General features: G+C 52.8%; 1 protein-coding gene across 1 annotated transcript in view; it reads left to right on the plus strand.

The window, feature by feature from the left end:
- Nucleotides 1-24082, plus strand: part of pepd (peptidase D) — a 237456-nt gene that overhangs the window by 140081 nt on the left and 73293 nt on the right. The window lies entirely within an intron of this gene.

The following is a 24082-nucleotide window of genomic DNA, read 5'->3' on the forward strand; positions in this document are numbered from 1 at the left end:
TGGTACGTTTCAGGACAGTTTACGATGACCAGTGAGCCTGCCAGCTGGTACGTTTCGACAGTTTACCATGACCAGTGAGCCTGCCAGCTGGTACGTTTCAGGACAGTTTACCATGACCAGTGAGCCTCCAGCTGGTACGTTTCAGGACTTTTTACCATGACCAGTGAGCCTCCAGCTGGTACGTTTCCACAGTTTACCATGACCAGTGAGCCTCCAGCTGGTACGTTTCGACAGTTTACCACGACCTGTGAGCCTGCGAGCTGGTACGTTTCAGGACAGTTTATGATGACCAGTGAACCTGGCAGCTGGTACGTTTCGACAGTTTACCAGGACCTGTGAGCCTGCGAGCTGGTACGTTTCGACAGTTTACCATGACCAGTGAGCCTCCAGCTGGTACGTTTCGACAGTTTACCGTGACCAGTGAGCCTGCCAGCTGGTACGTTTCGAAAGTTTACCATGACCAGTGAGCCTGCGAGCTGGTACGTTTCAGGACAGTTTACCGTGACCAGTGAGCCTGCCAGCTGGTACGTTTCGACAGTTTACCATGACCAGTGAGCCTGCGAGCTGGTACGTTTCAGGACAGTTTACCATGACCAGTGAGCCTGCCAGCTGGTATGTTTCAGGACAGTTTACGATGACCAGTGAGCCTCCAGCTGATACGTTTCAGGACAGTTTACGATGACCAGTGAGCCTCCAGCTGGTACGTTTCAGGACTTTTTACCATGACCAGTGAGCCTCCAGCTGGTACGTTTCAGGACAGTTTACCATGACCAGTGAGCCTCCAGCTGATACGTTTCAGGACAGTTTACGATGACCAGTGAGCCTCCAGCTGGTACGTTTCAGGACTTTTTACCATGACCAGTGAGCCTCCAGCTGGTACGTTTCCACAGTTTACCATGACCAGTGAGCCTCCAGCTGGTACGTTTCGACAGTTTACCACGACCTGTGAGCCTGCGAGCTGGTACGTTTCAGGACAGTTTATGATGACCAGTGAACCTGGCAGCTGGTACGTTTCGACAGTTTACCACGACCTGTGAGCCTGCGAGCTGGCACGTTTCAGGACAGTTTATGATGACCAGTGAGCCAGCCAGCTGGTACGTTTCAGGACAGTTTACAATGACCAGTGAGCCTCCAGCTGATACGTTTCAGGACAGTTTACCGTGACCAGTGAGCCTGCCAGCTGGTACGTTTCAGGACAGTTTACCATGACCAGTGATCCTCCAGCTGGCACGTTTCGACAGTTTACCATGACCAGTGAGCCTGCGAGCTGGTACGTTTCAGGACAGTTTATGATGACCAGTGAGCCTGGCAGCTGGTACGTTTCAGGACAGTTTACCATGACCAGTGAGCCTGCCAGCTGGTACGTTTCAGGACAGTTTACCATGACCAGTGAGCCTCCAGCTGGTACGTTTCTACAGTTTACCATGACCAGTGAGCCTGCCAGCTGGTACGTTTCAGGACAGTTTACCATGACCAGTGAGCCTGCCAGCTGGTACGTTTCAGGACAGTTTACCATGACCAGTGAGCCTGCCAGCTGGTACGTTTCAGGACAGTTTACCATGACCAGTGAGCCTCCAGCTGGTACGTTTCAGGACAGTTTACCATGACCAGTGAGCCTGGCAGCTGGTACGTTTCAGGACAGTTTATGATGACCAGTGAGCCTGCCAGCTGGTACGTTTCGACAGTTTACCATGACCAGTGAGCCTCCAGCTGGTACGTTTCGACAGTTTACCACGACCTGTGAGCCTGCGAGCTGGTACGTTTCAGGACAGTTTATGATGACCAGTGAACCTGGCAGTTGGTACGTTTCGAGAGTTTACCACGACCTGTGAGCCTGCGAGCTGGTACGTTTCAGGACAGTTTACCACGACCTGTGAGCCTGCGAGCTGGCACGTTTCAGGACAGTTTATGATGACCGGTGAGCCTGCCAGCGGGTATGTTTCGACAGTTTACCATGACCAGTGAGCCTGCGAGCTGGCACGTTTCAGGACAGTTTACCATGACGAGTGAGCCTGCCAGCTGGTACGTTTCAGGACAGTTTACCATGACCAGTGAGCCTGGCAGCTGGTACGTTTCAGGACAGTTTACGATGACCAGTGAGCCTGCCAGCTGTTATGTTTCGACAGTTTACCATGACCAGTGAGCCTGCCAGCTGGTACGTTTCAGGACAGTTTACCATGACGAGTGAGCCTGGCAGCTGGTACGTTTCAGGACAGTTTACAATGACCAGTGAGCCTGCCAGCTGGTACGTTTCAGGACAGTTTACCATGACCAGTGAGCCTGCCAGCTGGTACGTTTCAGGACAGTTTATGATGACCAGTGAGCCTCCAGCTGGTACGTTTCGACAGTTTACCACGACCTGTGAGCCTGCGAGCTGGTACGTTTCAGGACAGTTTATGATGACCAGTGAACCTGGCAGTTGGTATGTTTCGAGAGTTTACCACGACCTGTGAGCCTGCGAGCTGGTACGTTTCAGGACAGTTTACCACGACCTGTGAGCCTGCCAGCTGGTACGTTTCAGGACAGTTTATGATGACTAGTGAGCCTCCAGCTGGTACGTTTCGACAGTTTACCAGGACCTGTGAGCCTGCGAGCTGGTACGTTTCAGGACAGTTTATGATGACCAGTGAACCTGGCAGTTGGTACGTTTCGAGAGTTTACCACGACCTGTGAGCCTGCGAGCTGGTACGTTTCAGGACAGTTTACCATGACCAGTGAGCCTGCCAGCTGGTACGTTTCAGGACAGTTTACCATGACCAGTGAGCCTGCCAGCTGGTACGTTTCAGGACAGTTTACGATGACCTGTGAGCCTCCAGCTGGTACGTTTCTACAGTTTACCATGACCAGTGAGCCTGCCAGCTGGTACGTTTCAGGACAGTTTACCATGACCAGTGAGCCTGCGAGCTGGTACGTTTCAGGACAGTTTACCATGACCAGTGAGCCTCCAGCTGGCACGTTTCTACAGTTTACCATGACCAGTGAGCCTGCCAGCTGGTACGTTTCAGGACAGTTTATGATGACCAGTGAGCCTGCCAGCTGGCACGTTTCTGCAGTTTACCATGACCAGTGAGCCTCCAGCTGGCACGTTTCTACAGTTTACCATGACCAGTGAGCCTCCAGCTGGCACGTTTCAGGACAGTTCACCATGACCAGTGAGCCTGCCAGCTGGTACGTTTCAGGACAGTTTATGATGACCAGTGAGCCTGGCAGCTGGTACGTTTCGACAGTTTACCATGACCTGTGAGGCTGCTAGCTGGCACGTTTCAGGACAGTTTATGATGACCAGTGAGCCTCCAGCTGGTACGTTTTGACAGTTTAACATGACCAGTGAGCCTGCCAGCTGGTACGTTTCAGGACAGTTTATGATGACCAGTGAGCCTGCGAGCTGGCACGTTTCAGGACAGTTTACCATGACCAGTGAGCCTGCCAGCTGGTACGTTTCAGGACAGTTTACCATGACCAGTGAGCCTGCCAGCTGGTACGTTTCGACAGTTTACCATGATCAGTGAGCCTGCCAGCTGGCACGTTTCAGGACAGTTTATGATGACCAGTGAGCCTGCCAGCTGGCACGTTTCAGGACAGTTTATGATGACCAGTGAGCCTGCCAGCTGGTACGTTTCAGGACAGTTTATGATGACCAGTGAGCCTGCGAGCTGGCACGTTTCAGGACAGTTTACCATGACCAGTGAGCCTGCCAGCTGGTACGTTTCGACCGTTTATGGTGACCAGTGAGCCTGCGAGCTGGTACGTTTCTACAGTTTATGATGACCAGTGAGCCTGCCAGCTGGTACGTTTCAGGACAGTTTACCATGACCAGTGAGCCTCCAGCTGGTACGTTTCTACAGTTTACCATGACCAGTGAGCCTGCCAGCTGGTACATTTCAGGACAGTTTATGATGACCGGTGAGCCTGCCAGCTGGTATGTTTCGACAGTTTACCATGACCAGTTAGCCTGCGAGCTGGCACGTTTCAGGACAGTTTACCATGACCAGTGAGCCTGCCAGCTGGTACGTTTCAGGACAGTTAACCATGACCAGTGAGCCTCCAGCTGGTACGTTTCAGGACAGTTTACCATGACCAGTGAGCCTCCAGCTGGTACGTTTCAGGACAGTTTACCATGACCAGTGAGCCTCCAGCTGATACGTTTCAGGACATTTTACCATGACCAGTGAGCCTCCAGCTGATACGTTTCAGGACAGTTTACCACGACCTGTGAGCCTCCAGCTGGTACGTTTCAGGACTTTTTACCATGACCAGTGAGCCTCCAGCTGGTACGTTTCGACAGTTTACCATGACCAGTGAGCCTGCAGCTGGTATGTTTCAGGACAGCTTACGATGACCAGTGAGCCTGGCAGCTGGTACGTTTCAGGACAGTTTACCATGACCAGTGAGCCTGCCAGCTGGTATGTTTCAGGACAGTTTACGATGACCAGTGAGCCTCCAGCTGATACGTTTCAGGACAGTTTACGATGACCAGTGAGCCTCCAGCTGGTACGTTGCAGGACTTTTTACCATGACCAGTGAGCCTCCAGCTGGTACGTTTCAGGACAGTTTACCATGACCAGTGAGCCTCCAGCTGATACGTTTCAGGACAGTTTACGATGACCAGTGAGCCTCCAGCTGGTACGTTTCAGGACTTGTTACCATGACCAGTGAGCCTCCAGCTGGTACGTTTCCACAGTTTACCATGACCAGTGAGCCTCCAGCTGGTACGTTTCGACAGTTTTCCACGACCTGTGAGCCTGCGAGCTGGTACGTTTCAGGAAAGTTTATGATGACCAGTGAACCTGGCAGCTGGTACGTTTCGACAGTTTACCACGACCTGTGAGCCTGCGAGCTGGTACGTTTCGACAGTTTACCATGACCAGTGAGCCTGCCAGCTGGTACGTTTCAGGACAGTTTATGATGACCAGTGAGCCTCCAGCTGGCACGTTTCGACAGTTTACCACGACATGTGAGCCTGCGAGCTGGTACGTTTCAGGACAGTTTATGATGACCAGTGAACCTGGCAGTTGGTACGTTTCGAGAGTTTACCACGACCTGTGAGCCTGCGAGCTGGTACGTTTCGACAGTTTACCATGACCAGTGAGCCTGCGAGCTGGCACGTTTCAGGACAGTTTACCATGACCAGTGAGCCTGCCAGCTGGTACGTTTCAGGACAGTTAACCATGACCAGTGAGCCTCCAGCTGGTACGTTTCAGGACAGTTTACCATGACCAGTGAGCCTCCAGCTGGTACGTTTCAGGACAGTTTACCATGACCAGTGAGCCTCCAGCTGATACGTTTCAGGACAGTTTACCATGACCAGTGAGCCTCCAGCTGATACGTTTCAGGACAGTTTACCACGACCTGTGAGCCTCCAGCTGGTACGTTTCAGGACTTTTTACCATGACCAGTGAGCCTCCAGCTGGTACGTTTCGACAGTTTACCATGACCAGTGAGCCTGCAGCTGGTATGTTTCAGGACAGCTTACGATGACCAGTGAGCCTGGCAGCTGGTACGTTTCAGGACAGTTTACGATGACCAGTGAGCCTGCCAGCTGGTACGTTTCGACAGTTTACCATGACCAGTGAGCCTGCCAGCTGGTACGTTTCAGGACAGTTTACCATGACCAGTGAGCCTCCAGCTGGTACGTTTCAGGACTTTTTACCATGACCAGTGAGCCTCCAGCTGGTACGTTTCCACAGTTTACCATGACCAGTGAGCCTCCAGCTGGTACGTTTCGACAGTTTACCACGACCTGTGAGCCTGCGAGCTGGTACGTTTCAGGACAGTTTATGATGACCAGTGAACCTGGCAGCTGGTACGTTTCGACAGTTTACCAGGACCTGTGAGCCTGCGAGCTGGTACGTTTCGACAGTTTACCATGACCAGTGAGCCTCCAGCTGGTACGTTTCGACAGTTTACCGTGACCAGTGAGCCTGCCAGCTGGTACGTTTCGAAAGTTTACCATGACCAGTGAGCCTGCGAGCTGGTACGTTTCAGGACAGTTTACCGTGACCAGTGAGCCTGCCAGCTGGTACGTTTCGACAGTTTACCATGACCAGTGAGCCTGCGAGCTGGTACGTTTCAGGACAGTTTACCATGACCAGTGAGCCTGCCAGCTGGTATGTTTCAGGACAGTTTACGATGACCAGTGAGCCTCCAGCTGATACGTTTCAGGACAGTTTACGATGACCAGTGAGCCTCCAGCTGGTACGTTTCAGGACTTTTTACCATGACCAGTGAGCCTCCAGCTGGTACGTTTCAGGACAGTTTACCATGACCAGTGAGCCTCCAGCTGATACGTTTCAGGACAGTTTACGATGACCAGTGAGCCTCCAGCTGGTACGTTTCAGGACTTTTTACCATGACCAGTGAGCCTCCAGCTGGTACGTTTCCACAGTTTACCATGACCAGTGAGCCTCCAGCTGGTACGTTTCGACAGTTTACCACGACCTGTGAGCCTGCGAGCTGGTACGTTTCAGGACAGTTTATGATGACCAGTGAACCTGGCAGCTGGTACGTTTCGACAGTTTACCACGACCTGTGAGCCTGCGAGCTGGCACGTTTCAGGACAGTTTATGATGACCAGTGAGCCAGCCAGCTGGTACGTTTCAGGACAGTTTACAATGACCAGTGAGCCTCCAGCTGATACGTTTCAGGACAGTTTACCGTGACCAGTGAGCCTGCCAGCTGGTACGTTTCAGGACAGTTTACCATGACCAGTGATCCTCCAGCTGGCACGTTTCGACAGTTTACCATGACCAGTGAGCCTGCGAGCTGGTACGTTTCAGGACAGTTTATGATGACCAGTGAGCCTGGCAGCTGGTACGTTTCAGGACAGTTTACCATGACCAGTGAGCCTGCCAGCTGGTACGTTTCAGGACAGTTTACCATGACCAGTGAGCCTCCAGCTGGTACGTTTCTACAGTTTACCATGACCAGTGAGCCTGCCAGCTGGTACGTTTCAGGACAGTTTACCATGACCAGTGAGCCTGCCAGCTGGTACGTTTCAGGACAGTTTACCATGACCAGTGAGCCTGCCAGCTGGTACGTTTCAGGACAGTTTACCATGACCAGTGAGCCTCCAGCTGGTACGTTTCAGGACAGTTTACCATGACCAGTGAGCCTGGCAGCTGGTACGTTTCAGGACAGTTTATGATGACCAGTGAGCCTGCCAGCTGGTACGTTTCGACAGTTTACCATGACCAGTGAGCCTCCAGCTGGTACGTTTCGACAGTTTACCACGACCTGTGAGCCTGCGAGCTGGTACGTTTCAGGACAGTTTATGATGACCAGTGAACCTGGCAGTTGGTACGTTTCGAGAGTTTACCACGACCTGTGAGCCTGCGAGCTGGTACGTTTCAGGACAGTTTACCACGACCTGTGAGCCTGCGAGCTGGCACGTTTCAGGACAGTTTATGATGACCGGTGAGCCTGCCAGCGGGTATGTTTCGACAGTTTACCATGACCAGTGAGCCTGCGAGCTGGCACGTTTCAGGACAGTTTACCATGACTAGTGAGCCTGCCAGCTGGTACGTTTCAGGACAGTTTACCATGACCAGTGAGCCTGGCAGCTGGTACGTTTCAGGACAGTTTACGATGACCAGTGAGCCTGCCAGCTGTTATGTTTCGACAGTTTACCATGACCAGTGAGCCTGCCAGCTGGTACGTTTCAGGACAGTTTACCATGACGAGTGAGCCTGGCAGCTGGTACGTTTCAGGACAGTTTACAATGACCAGTGAGCCTGCCAGCTGGTACGTTTCAGGACAGTTTACCATGACCAGTGAGCCTGCCAGCTGGTACGTTTCAGGACAGTTTATGATGACCAGTGAGCCTCCAGCTGGTACGTTTTGACAGTTTACCACGACCTGTGAGCCTGCGAGCTGGTACGTTTCAGGACAGTTTATGATGACCAGTGAACCTGGCAGTTGGTATGTTTCGAGAGTTTACCACGACCTGTGAGCCTGCGAGCTGGTACGTTTCAGGACAGTTTACCACGACCTGTGAGCCTGCGAGCTGGCACGTTTCAGGACAGTTTATGATGACCGGTGAGCCTGCCAGCTGGTATGTTTCGACAGTTTACCATGACCAGTGAGCCTGCGAGCTGGCACGTTTCAGGACAGTTTACCATGACCAGTGAGCCTGCCAGCTGGTACGTTTCAGGACAGTTTACCGTGACCAGTGAGCCTGGCAGCTGGTACGTTTCAGGACAGTTTACGATGACCAGTGAGCCTGCCAGCTGGTATGTTTCGACAGTTTACCATGACCAGTGAGCCTGCCAGCTGGTACGTTTCAGGACAGTTTACCATGACCAGTGAGCCTGGCAGCTGGTACGTTTCAGGACAGTTTACAATGACCAGTGAGCCTGCCAGCTGGTACGTTTCAGGACAGTTTACCATGACCAGTGAGCCTGCCAGCTGGTACGTTTCAGGACAGTTTATGATGACCAGTGAGCCTACAGCTGGTACGTTTCGACAGTTTACCACGACCTGTGAGCCTGCGAGCTGGTACGTTTCAGGACAGTTTATGATGACCAGTGAACCTGGCAGTTGGTACGTTTCGAGAGTTTACCACGACCTGTGAGCCTGCGAGCTGGTACGTTTCAGGACAGTTTACCACGACCTGTGAGCGTGCGAGCTGGCACGTTTCAGGACAGTTTATGATGACCGGTGAGCCTGCCAGCTGGTATGTTTCGACAGTTTACCATGACCAGTGAGCCTGCCAGCTGGTACGTTTCAGGACAGTTTACCATGACCAGTGAGCCTGCCAGCTGGTACGTTTCAGGACAGTTTACCATGACCAGTGAGCCTGCCAGCTGGTACGTTTCAGGACAGTTTACCATGACCAGTGAGCCTCCAGCTGGTACGTTTCAGGACAGTTTACTATGACCTGTGAGCCTCCAGCTGGTACGTTTCTACAGTTTACCATGACCAGTGAGCCTGCCAGCTGGTACGTTTCAGGACAGTTTACCATGACCAGTGAGCCTGCGAGCTGGTACGTTTCAGGACAGTTTACCATGACCAGTGAGCCTCCAGCTGGCACGTTTCTACAGTTTACCATGACCAGTGAGCCTGCCAGCTGGTACGTTTCAGGACAGTTTATGATGACCAGTGAGCCTGCCAGCTGGCACGTTTCTACAGTTTACCATGACCAGTGAGCCTCCAGCTGGCACGTTTCTACAGTTTACCATGACCAGTGAGCCTCCAGCTGGTACGTTTCAGGACAGTTTATGGTGACCAGTGAGCCTGCCAGCTGGTACGTTTCGACAGTTTACGATGACCAGTGAGCCTGCCAGCTGGTATGTTTCAGGACAGTTTACAATGACCAGTGAGCCTGGCAGCTGGTACGTTTCAGGACAGTTTATGATGACCAGTGAGCCTCCAGCTGGTACGTTTCGACAGTTTACGATGACCAGTGAGCCTGCCAGCTGGTACGTTTCAGGACAGTTTATGATGACCAGTGAGCCTGCCAGCTGGTACGTTTCAGGACAGTTTATGATGACCAGTGAGCCTGCCAGCTGGTACGTTTCGACAGTTTACGATGACCAGTGAGCCTGCCAGCTGGTACGTTTCAGGACAGTTTACGATGACCAGTGAGCCTGCCAGCTGGTACGTTTCAGGACAGTTTACAATGACCAGTGAGCCTGGCAGCTGGTATGTTTTTGGAGGTGGGAGGGAACCGCAGCACCTGAGGGAATCCCACGGGGTCAGAGGTAGAACATACAAACTTTCTTACAGGGATGTCAGCATTGAGCTCTGAACTACAACGAGCTGTAATAGAGTTGTTCTAACTGTGATGCTACGTGATATTTCTAGCATCCTCTACAGAGGTGACAGATGCAAATTCCTCTTCAATTCAGCTGCCATCACTTTGTCAGTCCCCCAGACACATGTTCTACTGCATCAGCATCTTTGTTAAGTTATTTTTAGTGACCTTCTGGAACTCCTACCTGTTTTTATGTTTATGAGCTTGTGCTCTAATTCCTCTTTCCTAATTACCCTTCAGTCATTCTTTTATTTTAAATATTCTTCAGTTGAAGGAGATTGATTTAGTATGTGCAGTAAAGTAGCCACACAGGAGTCTATTAAGGTGTTTAATAGATGCTGAGTTAGTAAGCTCCTGTATTTGTTGGTGGTGTCTTGGCCTCAGGACAGCCCCCTCCTGGCCGTCTTGTGAAGGTGCACCTGTACTTTCTGATCTCAAACCTTGATGCAGGTCTGCATCACAAGGGGCAGAATAAGACCATTCTGCCCATGGAGTCTGCTCCACCATTCAATCACGACTGATTTATTGTCTCTCTCAACCCCATTCTCCTGCCTTCTCCCTGTAACCTTTCACTCTCTTACTAATCAAGAACCTACCAACAGGTTTAGTATTACTGATGTATGTCATGAAATTTGTCGTTTTGTGGCAGCAGTGCAGTGAAGTACAATAAGACGTACTAAAAAATCAGCACTACACAAAGAACAAGACAGTGAGGGAGTGTCCAGACAGTGATGTGACCAGTTAGTATGCTGCATGGTACATCTGTACAAGTTTGCTGGTCTCTGGTGACATACTAAGTCTCCTCTAACTCCTAATGAAGGCTGCTGTGCCACCTTTGTGAATCAGAATCAGGTTTATTACACCAGCATGTGGCGTGAAATTTGTTAACTTAGCAGCAGCAGTTCAATGCAATACATAATCTAGCAGAGAGAGAGAAAAAAATAAAACATAATACTAAATAAACAAGTAAATCAATTATGTATATTGAATAGATTTTTTAAAATGTGCAAAATCAAATACTGTATACAGTATTTAAAAGAAAAGTGAGGTAGGGTCCAAAGCTTCAATGTCCATTTAGGAATCAGATGGCAGAGGGGAAGAAGCTGTTCCTGAATCACTGAGTGTGTGCCTTCAGGCTTCTGTACCTCCTACCTGATGGTAACAGTGAGAAAAGGGCATGCCCTGGGTGCTGAAGGTCTTTAATAATGGGCACTGCCTTTCTGAGACACCGCTCCCTAAGATGTCCTGGGTACCTTGTAGGCTTGTGCCCAAGATGGAGCTGACTAGATTTGCAACCTTCTGCAGCTTCTTTCAGTCCTGTGCAGTAGCCCCCGCGTACCAGACAGTGATGCAGCCTGTCAGAATGCTCTCCACCGTGCAACTATAGAAGTTTATGAGTATATTTGTTGACATACCAAATCGCTTCAAACTCCTAATGAAGTATAGCCGCGTCTTGCCATCTTTATAACTACATCGATATGTTGGCCGAGGTTAGATCCTCAGAGATCTTGACACCCAGGAACTTGAAGCTGCTCACTCTCTCCACTTCTGATCTCTCCATGAGGATTGGTTTGTGTTCCTTCATCTTACCCCTCCTGAAGTCCACAATCAGCTCTTTCATTTCACTGACGTTGAGTGCCAGGTTGTTGCTGTGGCACCGTTGGCTTATCTCACTCCGGTACGTCCTCTCGTCACCATTTGTGGATGGTATATGATCTATGTCTAGCCACACTGTCATGTGTATACAGAGAATAGATCAGTGGGCTAAGCACACACCCCTGAGGTGCACCAGTGTTGATTGTCAGCGAGGAGGATACGTTATCACCAATCTGCACAGACTGTGGTCTTCCAGTTAGGAAGTTGAGGATCCAATTGGAGAGGGAGGTACAGAGGCCCAGGTTCTGCAACTTCTCAATCAGGATTGTGGGAATGGTGGTATTAAATGCTGGGCGATAGTCAATGAACAGCATCCTGATGTAGGCGTTTGTGTTGTGTAGGTGGTTTAAAGCCATGTGGAGAGCCATTGAGATTGCGTCTGCCGTTGACTTATTGTGGCGATAGGCAAATTGTAATGGGTCCTCAATAACTTGCCTCAGTATGTCTGGTCCAGGATAGGTCTTCAGAGATGTTGACCCCCAGGAGCTTGAAACTGCTCACCCTTTCCAGTGCCAGTCCCTCATTGAGGGCTGGTGTGTGTTTCCTTGACTTCCCCTTCCTGAAATCCACAGTCAGTTCCTTAGTCTCACTGGCGCTGAGTGCAACAACACTCAACCAGCTGATCTATCTCACTCCTGTAACCTCTCCGTCGCCAGGTGGGAGGCATGTGATCGTGTTGGACAGGGTGCAGAGGAGATTCACCAGGAGTTGGTCAGGCATGGATTAGATCTGACGGCAGGTCAGAGGAGGTTGAGTGGGCACATGATTGAGGTATATAAAACTGTCAGCAATAGATAAGGTAAACTGCTCGAAACTACCCCCCCCCCCCGAACAGTAATTTTGAGTGAGGGACGAAGGATATGTGGGTGAACCTTTTAGACCATAAGATATAGGAACAGAATTAGGCCATTTCACCCATCGGGTGTGCTCCACCATTCCATCAGGACTGATTTATTGCCCCTCTCAACTCCATTCTCCTTCTTTCTTCATGTAACCTTTGACTCCCTGACTTACCAAGAACCTATCACCCTCCACTTTAAATATACTCAGTGGCTTGGCCTCCACGATGTTCTTGGAATGAATTCCAAAGATTATCACCCTATGGCTAAAGAAATTAAGCTTTTTATTTGCTCTAGATGGGTGTCCCTCTGTTCTGAGGCTGTGCCCTCTGGCCTGGACTCTCCCACTATAGGAAACATCCTCTCTGCATCCACTTTCTCGCCTTTCATTAGGTTTCAATGAGATGCCCCTCATTCTTCTAAACTCCAGCACATACAAACCCAGAGCCATCAAACGGTCCTCGTATGTTAAGTTTTTCATTCCCGGAGTCATACACATGAACCTTTCTCTGGACCCTCTCAGATGGCAGATGAGGGGCCCAGAACTGCTCACAATACTCCGTGTGGTCTGACCAATGCCTTACAAAGCCTCAGCGTTACGTCCTTGCTCTTGTATTCTAGTCCTCTCAAAATGAATGCTGACATGGCATTTACCTTCCTCACCAGTGTTTCAGCCTGCAGGTTAGCCTTCAGGGAGCCCTGCATGAGGACTCCCAAATGCCTTTCCCCCTCAGATTTTAGAATTTTCTCTCCATTCAGAAAATGGACTACCCTTTTATTTCTTCTGCCAAAGTGCACTTCCTGACAATCAATTCCTTCTGCCACTCCTTTGGCCATTCTCGTCATCTGTCTCCATCAACTTGGCCACAAAGCTATTAATTCCATCATGCAAATGATGTGAAAAGAGGCGGTGCAAACAGCAGCCCCTGCAGAACACCACCAGCCAGCAGCAGCCGCCCTGAAAAGCTCTCTTTTTGTTCACCAAGAGAGTGGTAACGAGGTGCTGATGGAAACGGTCAGTGGCAGCCTTTCACCAAGAGGTGACCAGGTTAACACAGGAATCAGAACTCTATGGGCCAGTTACTGGAAAATGGACTTAACGTGCACTTGATGGACTAAATGGCCTGTCTCCGTGAGGTACAACTGAATGATGTCGGTTGTCTACCCAGATGGAGGGGGGGATAAGGCTTTCTGAGGTTGGTTCATCATCCCCGTGTTCAGGAAGTTTGAGGATTAAACTCGGTGGGCATTTGCAATGTACCTATGTGGAGCTGGCTGAGTTTGTGACTTTCTGCCGCTTTTTCCAATCCTGTGCAGTGGCCCCTCCACACCAGAGGGTGAAGCAATCGGTTAGAACTCCACAGTACATCAGTAGAGAAAGAGAGCGCGCGATCAAATTTTAAACAAGTACCGATAACAACAAAGAGGGAGGGAAGGAAGGATTGAAAAGGGGAGGAATGATTAAAGATGTGCAAAATTCAGCAAGTGTTTGACAGGCCAAGTGATGCCTCTGGCTGGAAGAAATAAAAGGGACAATGCCTCGAGAAGATGGCACACATCAGAGGCTTCCCGTCATCTGGGAGATGTGAGATTAGATTATGAGAACACGCAGTCCTCTTTTATTGTCATTTAGAAATGCATGCATTAAAAAATGATACAATATTTCTCCAGAATGATATCACAGAAACACATGACAAACCGAATGAAAAACTGACAAAAAACCACATAATTATGTAACGTTCCGTTATATTGGCTCGTGTATCCCGCCCAGCACCTGCTTCAACACTCCCCTCAGGGTCAGTCGTCGCCCGAATCAATCACAAACATCAATCATCAGCCAGCACACCCAGTAAATTTTAACAAATACACTTTATAGATATTACTAATTCTATGACATTAATGTACATTTGATACAGAGAGGAAAGTAATGGGGAACAAAAGGCGTCAACACTTATCAAAGTCCTCTGGCTCGGGTTCTGCCTCCACCCTCTCCTCCCCCAATGCCGGCTGTAATACAGGCGGCTCTGCAACACCCTCCCTCGGTTCCCCTGACTCAGTGATGGAAGGGCCAGGAGTCTCTTCTCCCGGCACCGGGGAATCAGCGAATGGAAGCAGGTACCACACGTCCGAATCATCATCTTCCGATGACGTATCCCTTCTCGAGGTGGGGACCGGCCCCATTTTCTTCGCAGCGGGCTCTTCCTGCGCCCCGCGCCCTCGCAGAGTCCCCGTAATAGGAGTAAACTCCCATTCGGGCTCTGGGTCCATCTTCACCTCTCGACCCAGAGGCAACAGGTGGTTCCGATGGAGTACCTTGACAGGCCCCTGCCCGCCCTCAGGTCTCACCCGGTAAACCGGGAGATTCGGCATCTGACTCTCCACCACATATGGGGTGGCTGCCCAACGGTCCGCCAACTTGTGCTTGCCCTGTAGTCCTAAATTCCGGATAAGGACTCGGTCCCCCGGCAATAGCTGGACGAACTTTACCTTCTGATCATGCCTCCTTTTATTCCGCTGGTTCTGCTTGGTGGCTGCCGCCTCAGCCAACTCGTACGCCCTTTTCAACTCTCTCCTCATATCGGACACGTACTTCAGACACGGCTTCGAAGGTATTTCCCCCGCTTCAGTCCCAAAACACAGATTAATGGGCAACCTCGCTTCCCGTTCGAACATCAGATAGTAGGGCGAGTACCCCGTAGCATGATTGCGAGTACAATTGTAACAATGAACCAAATGGGCAATGTGCTGACTCCACTTACTCTTCTGTCCAATCTCCAAGGTGCCGAGCATGTCCAGCAGGGTCCGGTTAAACCTCTCGGGTTGAGGATCACCCTGTGGGTGATGGGGGGTGGTTCTGGACTTTTCAACCCCAAGCATATCCAGCAATTTATGGATAAGCCTGCTCTCGAAGTCCCGTCCCTGATCACTGTGGATCTGCCGGGGAAGGCCATAATGAACAAAGTACTTCTCCCATTTCTCCCATAACACCTTCGCCACTGTAGTTGCTTTCTGGTCCTTAGTAGGAAAAGCCTGCGCATATCGAGTGTAGTGATCCGTGAGGACCAAAACATTCGCGGTATTGCTGGTGTCTGGCTCAATAGACAGGAAATCCATACACACCAGGTCCATGGGTCCCGCACTCTGCAAGTGGGATAATGGAGCTGCCTGCGCAGGCAAGATCTTCCTCCTGACGCAACGGCTACAGGTCTTACAGTATTCTTCCACCTCAAACTGGGCCCCGTATAGGTAGTCACTCAACTTGTCCACCACCGCCCATTTCAACGCCAAGAACTCCAGCTTGTGAGTGGGATAGTTTCTCTCAGATGGCGACAAGCTCCGACTGACAAATGCCACCGGCCTCAAGCCGTTTCCCTGTTCCTGGTACAGAACAGCCCCCAGACCGTCGTGACTGGCATCAGTGTGTAGAACATACGGCTTCCGGGGATCAGCAAAAGCCAACACTGGGGCCTGTGTCAGCGCCCTTTTTAGAGATTGGAACGCCTCCTCGGTCAGCCACCCCCCGTTTCCCAATAGTTCTCTTCCAGTGGGCTTCACGAGGGCGCTGGAATTATAACATATAGTTACAACAGTGCAAAGCAATACCGTAATTTGATAAGAACAGACCATGGGCACGGTAAAATCTCAAAGTCTCTCGAAGGTCCCATCATCTCACGCAGACAGTGAACCTCCAGCGCTGCAAACTTGCCAATGCAGCATCCTGGAAGCATCCGACCACAGTCCAACTCCCAGTCCGTCCGAAAACTCCGAGCCTCCAACCAAATCTCCAACCCTGAGCACCGAGCACCATCTCTGCTGAGCACTTCAACCCCGGCCCCGGCAATAGACAAAGCCAAGGATTTAGGGCCCTCCCCTCTGGAGATGTTACTGTTACAAGAGAGGGTTCCCGTCATCTGGGAGATGTTACTGTAATGCGAGAGGGTTCCCGTCGTCCGGGAGACGTTACTGTAATGCGAGAGGGTTCCCGTCGTCCGGGAGACGTTACTGTAATCAGAGAGGGTTCCCGTCGTCCGGGAGACGTTACTGTAATCAGAGAGGGTTCCCGTCGTCCGGGAGACGTTACTGTAATCAGAGAGGGTTCCCGTCGTCCGGGAGACGTTACTGTAATCAGAGAGGGTTCCCGTCGTCCGGGAGACGTTACTGTAATCAGAGAGGGTTCCCGTCGTCCGGGAGACGTTACTGTAATCAGAGAGGTTTCCCGTTGTCCGGGAGACGTTACTGTAATCAGGGTTCCCGTCGTCCGGGAGACGTTACTGTAATCAGGGTTCCTGTCGTCCGGGAGACGTTACTGTAATCAGAGAGGGTTCCCGTCGTCCAGGAGACGTTACTGTAATCAGAGAGGGTTCCTGTCGTCCGGGAGACGTTACTGTGATGAGAGAGGGTTCCCGTCATCCGGGAGACGTTACTGTAATCAGAGAGGGTTCCCGTCGTCCGGGAGACGTTACTGTAATCAGGTTTCCCGTCGTCCGGGAGACGTTACTGTAATGACAGAGGGTTGCCGTCGTCCGGGAGACGTTACCGTAATCAGAGAGGGTTCCCGTCGTCCGGGAGACGTTACCGTAATCAGAGAGGGTTCCCGTCATCCGGGAGACGTTACCGTAATCAGAGAGGGTTCCCGTCGTCCGGGAGAAGTTACCGTAATCAGAGAGGGTTCCCGTCGTCCGGGAGACGTTACCGTAATCAGTGAGGGTTCCCGTCGTCCGGGAGACGTTACCGTAATGCGAGAGGGTTCCCGTCGTCCGGGAGACGTTACCGTAATCAGAGAGGGTTGCCGTCGTCCGGGAGACGTTACCGTAATCAGAGAGGGTTCCCGTCGTCCGGGAGACGTTACCGTAATCAGAGAGGGTTGCCGTCGTCCGGGAGACGTTACCGTAATCAGAGAGGGTTCCCGTCGTCCGGGAGACGTTACCGTAATCAGAGAGGGTTCCCGTCGTCCGGGAGACGTTACCGTAATGCGAGAGGGTTGCCGTCGTCCGGGAGACGTTACCGTAATCAGAGAGGGTTCCCGTCGTCCGGGAGACGTTACCGTAATCAGAGAGGGTTCCCGTCGTCCGGGAGACGTTACCGTAATGCGAGAGGGTTGCCGTCGTCCGGGAGACGGTACCGTAATGAGAGAGGGTTCCCGTCGTCCGGGAGACGGTACCGTAATCAGAGAGAGTTCCCATCGTCCGGGAGACGGTACCGTAATCAGAGAGGGTTCCCGTCGTCCGGGAGACGGTACCGTTATGCGAGAGGGTTCCCGTCGTCCGGGAGACGTTACCGTGATCAGAGAGGGTTCCCGTCGTCCGGGAGACGTTACCGTGATGAGAGAGGGTTCCCGTCGTCCGGGAGACGTTACCGTGATGAGAGAGGGTTCCCGTCGTCCGGGAGACGGTACCGTGATCAGAGAGGGTTCCCGTCGTCCGGGAGACGGTACCGTAATCAGAGAGGGTTCCCGTCGTCCGGGAGACGGTACCGTAATGCGAGAGGGTTCCCGTCGTCCGGGAGACGGTACCGTAATGCGAGAGGGTTCCCGTCGTCCGGGAGACGGTACCGTAATGCGAGAGGGTTCCCGTCGTCCGGGAGACGTTACCGTAATCAGAGAGGGTTCCCGTCGTCCGGGAGACGTTACCGTGATGAGAGAGGGTTCCCGTCGTCCGGGAGATGTTACTGTGATCAGAGAGGGTTCCCGTCATCCGGGAGACGTTACTGTAATCAGGGTTCCCGTCGTCCGGGAGACGTTACTGTAATCAGAGAGGGTTCCCGTCGTCTGGGAGACGTTACTGTAATGCGAGAGGGTTCCCGTCGTCCGGGAGACGTTACTGTAATCAGGGTTCCCGTCGTCCGGGAGACGTTACTGTAATCAGAGAGGGTTGCCGTCGTCCGGGAGACGGTACCGTAATGAGAGAGGGTTCCCGTCGTCCGGGAGACGGTACCGTAATCAGAGAGGGTTCCCGTCGTCCGGGAGACGGTACCGTAATCAGAGAGGGTTCCCGTCGTCCGGGAGACGTTACCGTAATCAGTGAGGGTTCCCGTCGTCCGGGAGACGTTACCGTAATGCGAGAGGGTTCCCGTCGTCCGGGAGACGTTACCGTAATCAGAGAGGGTTGCCGTCGTCCGGGAGACGTTACCGTAATCAGAGAGGGTTCCCGTCGTCCGGGAGACGTTACCGTAATCAGAGAGGGTTGCCGTCGTCCGGGAGACGTTACCGTAATCAGAGAGGGTTCCCGTCGTCCGGGAGACGTTACCGTAATGCGAGAGGGTTGCCGTCGTCCGGGAGACGGTACCGTAATGAGAGAGGGTTCCCGTCGTCCGGGAGACGGTACCGTAATCAGAGAGGGTTCCCGTCGTCCGGGAGACGGTACCGTAATCAGAGAGGGTTCCCGTCGTCCGGGAGACGGTACCGTTATGCGAGAGGGTTCCCGTCGTCCGGGAGACGTTACCGTGATCAGAGAGGGTTCCCGTCGTCCGGGAGACGTTACCGTGATGAGAGAGGGTTCCCGTCGTCCGGGAGACGGTACCGTAATCAGAGAGGGTTCCCGTCGTCCGGGAGACGGTACCGTAATGCGAGAGGGTTCCCGTCGTCCGGGAGACGTTACCGTAATCAGAGAGGGTTGCCGTCGTCCGGGAGACGTTACCGTAATCAGAGAGGGTTCCCGTCGTCCGGGAGACGTTACCGTAATCAGAGAGGGTTGCCGTCGTCCGGGAGACGTTACCGTAATCAGAGAGGGTTCCCGTCGTCCGGGAGACGTTACCGTAATGCGAGAGGGTTGCCGTCGTCCGGGAGACGGTACCGTAATGAGAGAGGGTTCCCGTCGTCCGGGAGACGGTACCGTAATCAGAGAGGGTTCCCGTCGTCCGGGAGACGGTACCGTAATCAGAGAGGGTTCCCGTCGTCCGGGAGACGGTACCGTTATGCGAGAGGGTTCCCGTCGTCCGGGAGACGTTACCGTGATCAGAGAGGGTTCCCGTCGTCCGGGAGACGTTACCGTGATGAGAGAGGGTTCCCGTCGCCCGGGAGACGGTACCGTAATCAGAGAGGGTTCCCGTCGTCCGGGAGACGGTACCGTAATGCGAGAGGGTTCCCGTCGTCCGGGAGACGGTACCGTAATCAGAGAGAGTTCCCATCGTCCGGGAGACGGTACCGTAATCAGAGAGGGTTCCCGTCGTCCGGGAGACGGTACCGTTATGCGAGAGGGTTCCCGTCGTCCGGGAGACGTTACCGTGATGAGAGAGGGTTCCCGTCGTCCGGGAGACGTTACCGTGATGAGAGAGGGTTCCCGTCGTCCGGGAGACGGTACCGTGATCAGAGAGGGTTCCCGTCGTCCGGGAGACGGTACCGTGATCAGAGAGGGTTCCCGTCGTCCGGGAGACGGTACCGTAATGCGAGAGGGTTCCCGTCGTCCGGGAGACGGTACCGTAATGCGAGAGGGTTCCCGTCGTCCGGGAGACGGTACCGTAATGCGAGAGGGTTCCCGTCGTCCGGGAGACGTTACCGTAATCAGAGAGGGTTCCCGTCGTCCGGGAGACGTTACTGTGATGAGAGAGGGTTCCCGTCGTCCGGGAGATGTTACTGTGATCAGAGAGGGTTCCCGTCATCCGGGAGACGTTACTGTAATCAGGGTTCCCGTCGTCCGGGAGACGTTACTGTAATCAGAGAGGGTTCCCGTCGTCTGGGAGACGTTACTGTAATGCGAGAGGGTTCCCGTCGTCCGGGAGACGTTACTGTAATCAGGGTTCCCGTCGTCCGGGAGACGTTACTGTAATCAGAGAGGGTTGCCGTCGTCCGGGAGACGGTACCGTAATGAGAGAGGGTTCCCGTCGTCCGGGAGACGGTACCGTAATCAGAGAGGGTTCCCGTCGTCCGGGAGACGGTACCGTAATCAGAGAGGGTTCCCGCCGTCCGGGAGACGTTACCGTAATCAGTGAGGGTTCCCGTCGTCCGGGAGACGTTACCGTAATGCGAGAGGGTTCCCGTCGTCCGGGAGACGTTACCGTAATCAGAGAGGGTTGCCGTCGTCCGGGAGACGTTACCGTAATCAGAGAGGGTTCCCGTCGTCCGGGAGACGTTACCGTAATCAGAGAGGGTTGCCGTCGTCCGGGAGACGTTACCGTAATCAGAGAGGGTTCCCGTCGTCCGGGAGACGTTACCGTAATGCGAGAGGGTTGCCGTCGTCCGGGAGACGGTACCGTAATGAGAGAGGGTTCCCGTCGTCCGGGAGACGGTACCGTAATCAGAGAGGGTTCCCGTCGTCCGGGAGACGGTACCGTGATCAGAGAGGGTTCCCGTCGTCCGGGAGACGGTACCGTAATGCGAGAGGGTTCCCGTCGTCCGGGAGACGGTACCGTAATGCGAGAGGGTTCCCGTCGTCCGGGAGACGTTACCGTGATCAGAGAGGGTTCCCGTCGTCCGGGAGACGTTACCGTGATGAGAGAGGGTTCCCGTCGTCCAGGAGACGGTACCGTAATGCGAGAGGGTTCCCGTCGTCCGGGAGACGTTACCGTGATGAGAGAGGGTTCCCGTCGTCCGGGAGACGTTACCGTGATGAGAGAGGGTTCCCGTCGTCCGGGAGACGGTACCGTGATCAGAGAGGGTTCCCGTCGTCCGGGAGACGGTACCGTGATCAGAGAGGGTTCCCGTCGTCCGGGAGACGGTACCGTAATGCGAGAGGGTTCCCGTCGTCCGGGAGACGGTACCGTAATGCGAGAGGGTTCCCGTCGTCCGGGAGACGGTACCGTAATGCGAGAGGGTTCCCGTCGTCCGGGAGACGTTACCGTAATCAGAGAGGGTTCCCGTCGTCCGGGAGACGTTACTGTGATGAGAGAGGGTTCCCGTCGTCCGGGAGATGTTACTGTGATCAGAGAGGGTTCCCGTCATCCGGGAGACGTTACTGTAATCAGGGTTCCCGTCGTCCGGGAGACGTTACTGTAATCAGAGAGGGTTCCCGTCGTCTGGGAGACGTTACTGTAATGCGAGAGGGTTCCCGTCGTCCGGGAGACGTTACTGTAATCAGGGTTCCCGTCGTCCGGGAGACGTTACTGTAATCAGAGAGGGTTGCCGTCGTCCGGGAGACGGTACCGTAATGAGAGAGGGTTCCCGTCGTCCGGGAGACGGTACCGTAATCAGAGAGGGTTCCCGTCGTCCGGGAGACGGTACCGTAATCAGAGAGGGTTCCCGCCGTCCGGGAGACGTTACCGTAATCAGTGAGGGTTCCCGTCGTCCGGGAGACGTTACCGTAATGCGAGAGGGTTCCCGTCGTCCGGGAGACGTTACCGTAATCAGAGAGGGTTGCCGTCGTCCGGGAGACGTTACCGTAATCAGAGAGGGTTCCCGTCGTCCGGGAGACGTTACCGTAATCAGAGAGGGTTGCCGTCGTCCGGGAGACGTTACCGTAATCAGAGAGGGTTCCCGTCGTCCGGGAGACGTTACCGTAATGCGAGAGGGTTGCCGTCGTCCGGGAGACGGTACCGTAATGAGAGAGGGTTCCCGTCGTCCGGGAGACGGTACCGTAATCAGAGAGGGTTCCCGTCGTCCGGGAGACGGTACCGTGATCAGAGAGGGTTCCCGTCGTCCGGGAGACGGTACCGTAATGCGAGAGGGTTCCCGTCGTCCGGGAGACGGTACCGTAATGCGAGAGGGTTCCCGTCGTCCGGGAGACGTTACCGTGATCAGAGAGGGTTCCCGTCGTCCGGGAGACGTTACCGTGATGAGAGAGGGTTCCCGTCGTCCAGGAGACGGTACCGTAATGCGAGAGGGTTCCCGTCGTCCGGGAGACGTTACCGTAATCAGAGAGGGTTCCCGTCGTCCGGGAGACGTTACTGTGATGAGAGAGGGTTCCCTTCGTCCGGGAGATGTTACTGTAATCAGAGAGGGTTCCCGTCATCCGGGAGACGTTACTGTAATCAGGGTTCCCGTCGTCCGGGAGACGTTACTGTAATCAGAGAGGGTTCCCGTCCTCTGGGAGACGTTACTGTAATGCGAGAGGGTTCCCGTCGTCCGGGAGACGTTACTGTAATCAGGGTTCCCGTCGTCCGGGAGACGTTACTGTAATCAGAGAGGGTTCCCGTCGTCCGGGAGACGTTACTGTAATCAGAGAGGGTTCCCGTCGTCCGGGAGACGTTACTGTAATCAGAGAGGGTTCCCGTCGTCCGGGAGACGTTACTGTAATCAGAGAGGGTTCCCGTCGTCTGGGAGACGTTACTGTAATGCGAGAGGGTTCCCGTCGTCCGGGAGACGTTACTGTAATCAGGGTTCCCGTCGTCCGGGAGACGTTACTGTAATCAGAGAGGGTTCCCGTCGTCTGGGAGACGTTACTGTAATCAGAGAGGGTTCCCGTCGTCCAGGAGACGTTACCGTAATGAGAGAGGTTTGCCGTCGTCCGGGAGATGCTATATTCTTGTTACTGTCGTCATGGAGGAGGTACAGGAGCTTGAAGATCCACAGTCAATGATGTAGAATCTGCTTCTTCCCTTCTGCAGTTAGGTTTTCTGAACAGTCCATAAACACCATCTGATTCTTCCTATTATTTGCATTATATATTTAACATCAAACAATGTTGTACTAACCTAACGTACTCCAAGATCAATCTACCTTTTCCTGTGACGTATCTCTTCCTTTTTCTTTCATCCCTGTGCCCATTACACTCTCTGTAAATGTATCTGCCTCTGGCGCCACCAGTTATAGTTGTAATTTATAGATTTTGATGTCTTTGCACTCCCGCTGCTGCAAAACAATCGATTGCACATCATACATCAGTGGTTATAAATCTGACCTGGAACCTGGCTGGTGTTCCGGAGGAGAGTTCGGGATCCGGGAGTGGGACGAGGGACTGTTGTGGTGAGCGGTGTTCCGGAGGAGAGTTCGGGATCCGGGAGTGGGACGAGGGTCTGTTGTGGTGGTTGTGAATATCTGGACACTTTGCACTGGGGGGAGGAGGTTGGCTGCAGGTGACAGAGTACTGAGCAGTTTGTGGACTGGGATCAGTAGGTTTTTGTGGGAACTGAGGGGTAAGCGGGTGTGGAATTCAGGCAGGAGATAATCAGGGTTGCGTAATAGAACCGAGCCGTCTTGTGGGATAGATAAATCATCGAACATTACAGTACAGACCTTGTGGCCCATGATGCTGTGCTATTAACTTGCTCTCAATCTCCCCCATAGCCTCTATTTTTCTATCATTCATGTGATTATCTACGAGATTCGTAAATACCCCTCATGTATCTGCCTCTATCACCACCATGGCAGCACGTCCATGCACCCACCAATCACTGTATTTCAAAAAAACAGCTATCTTGTACATCCCCCCCACCAACCCCCTCCATTCTTCCCTCCAATCACCTTAAAATTATTCCCCCTCATTAGCCATTTCTGCCCTGAGAAAAAGTCTCTGGCTGTCCACTTGATCTATGCCTCTTATTATCTTGTACACCTCTATCAAGTCACCTCTCATCCTCCTTCTCTCCAAAGAGAAGAGCCTTAGCTTGCTCAACCTTTCCTCATAAAACAAGGCTCTTCAATCTAAACAGCATCCTGGTAAATCTGCTCTGCACCTTCTAAAGCATCCACATCCTTCCTCTAATGAGACGAGCAGAACTGAACACAATACTGCAGGTGTGGTGTTAACTTGTGTCACTAGTCAGTTCAAAGAGGTTGGATTTAGTGGTGATACTAAATAGTTTAGTATTTATGGGTTCACGGACCACTCCAAAATCTGCAGACTGAGGGGAAGAACCTGTTTCTGAATCAATAAGTGTGTGTCTTCAGGCTCCTGTACCTCCTCCCTTATGGTAGCATGAGAAGAGGGTATGTCCCGGGTGATGGGGGTCCTTAATGATGGATGCC

The sequence above is a fragment of the Mobula birostris genome, chromosome 15 (assembly GCF_030028105.1).
Source record: "Mobula birostris isolate sMobBir1 chromosome 15, sMobBir1.hap1, whole genome shotgun sequence".
Classification (NCBI taxonomy): domain Eukaryota; kingdom Metazoa; phylum Chordata; class Chondrichthyes; order Myliobatiformes; family Myliobatidae; genus Mobula; species Mobula birostris.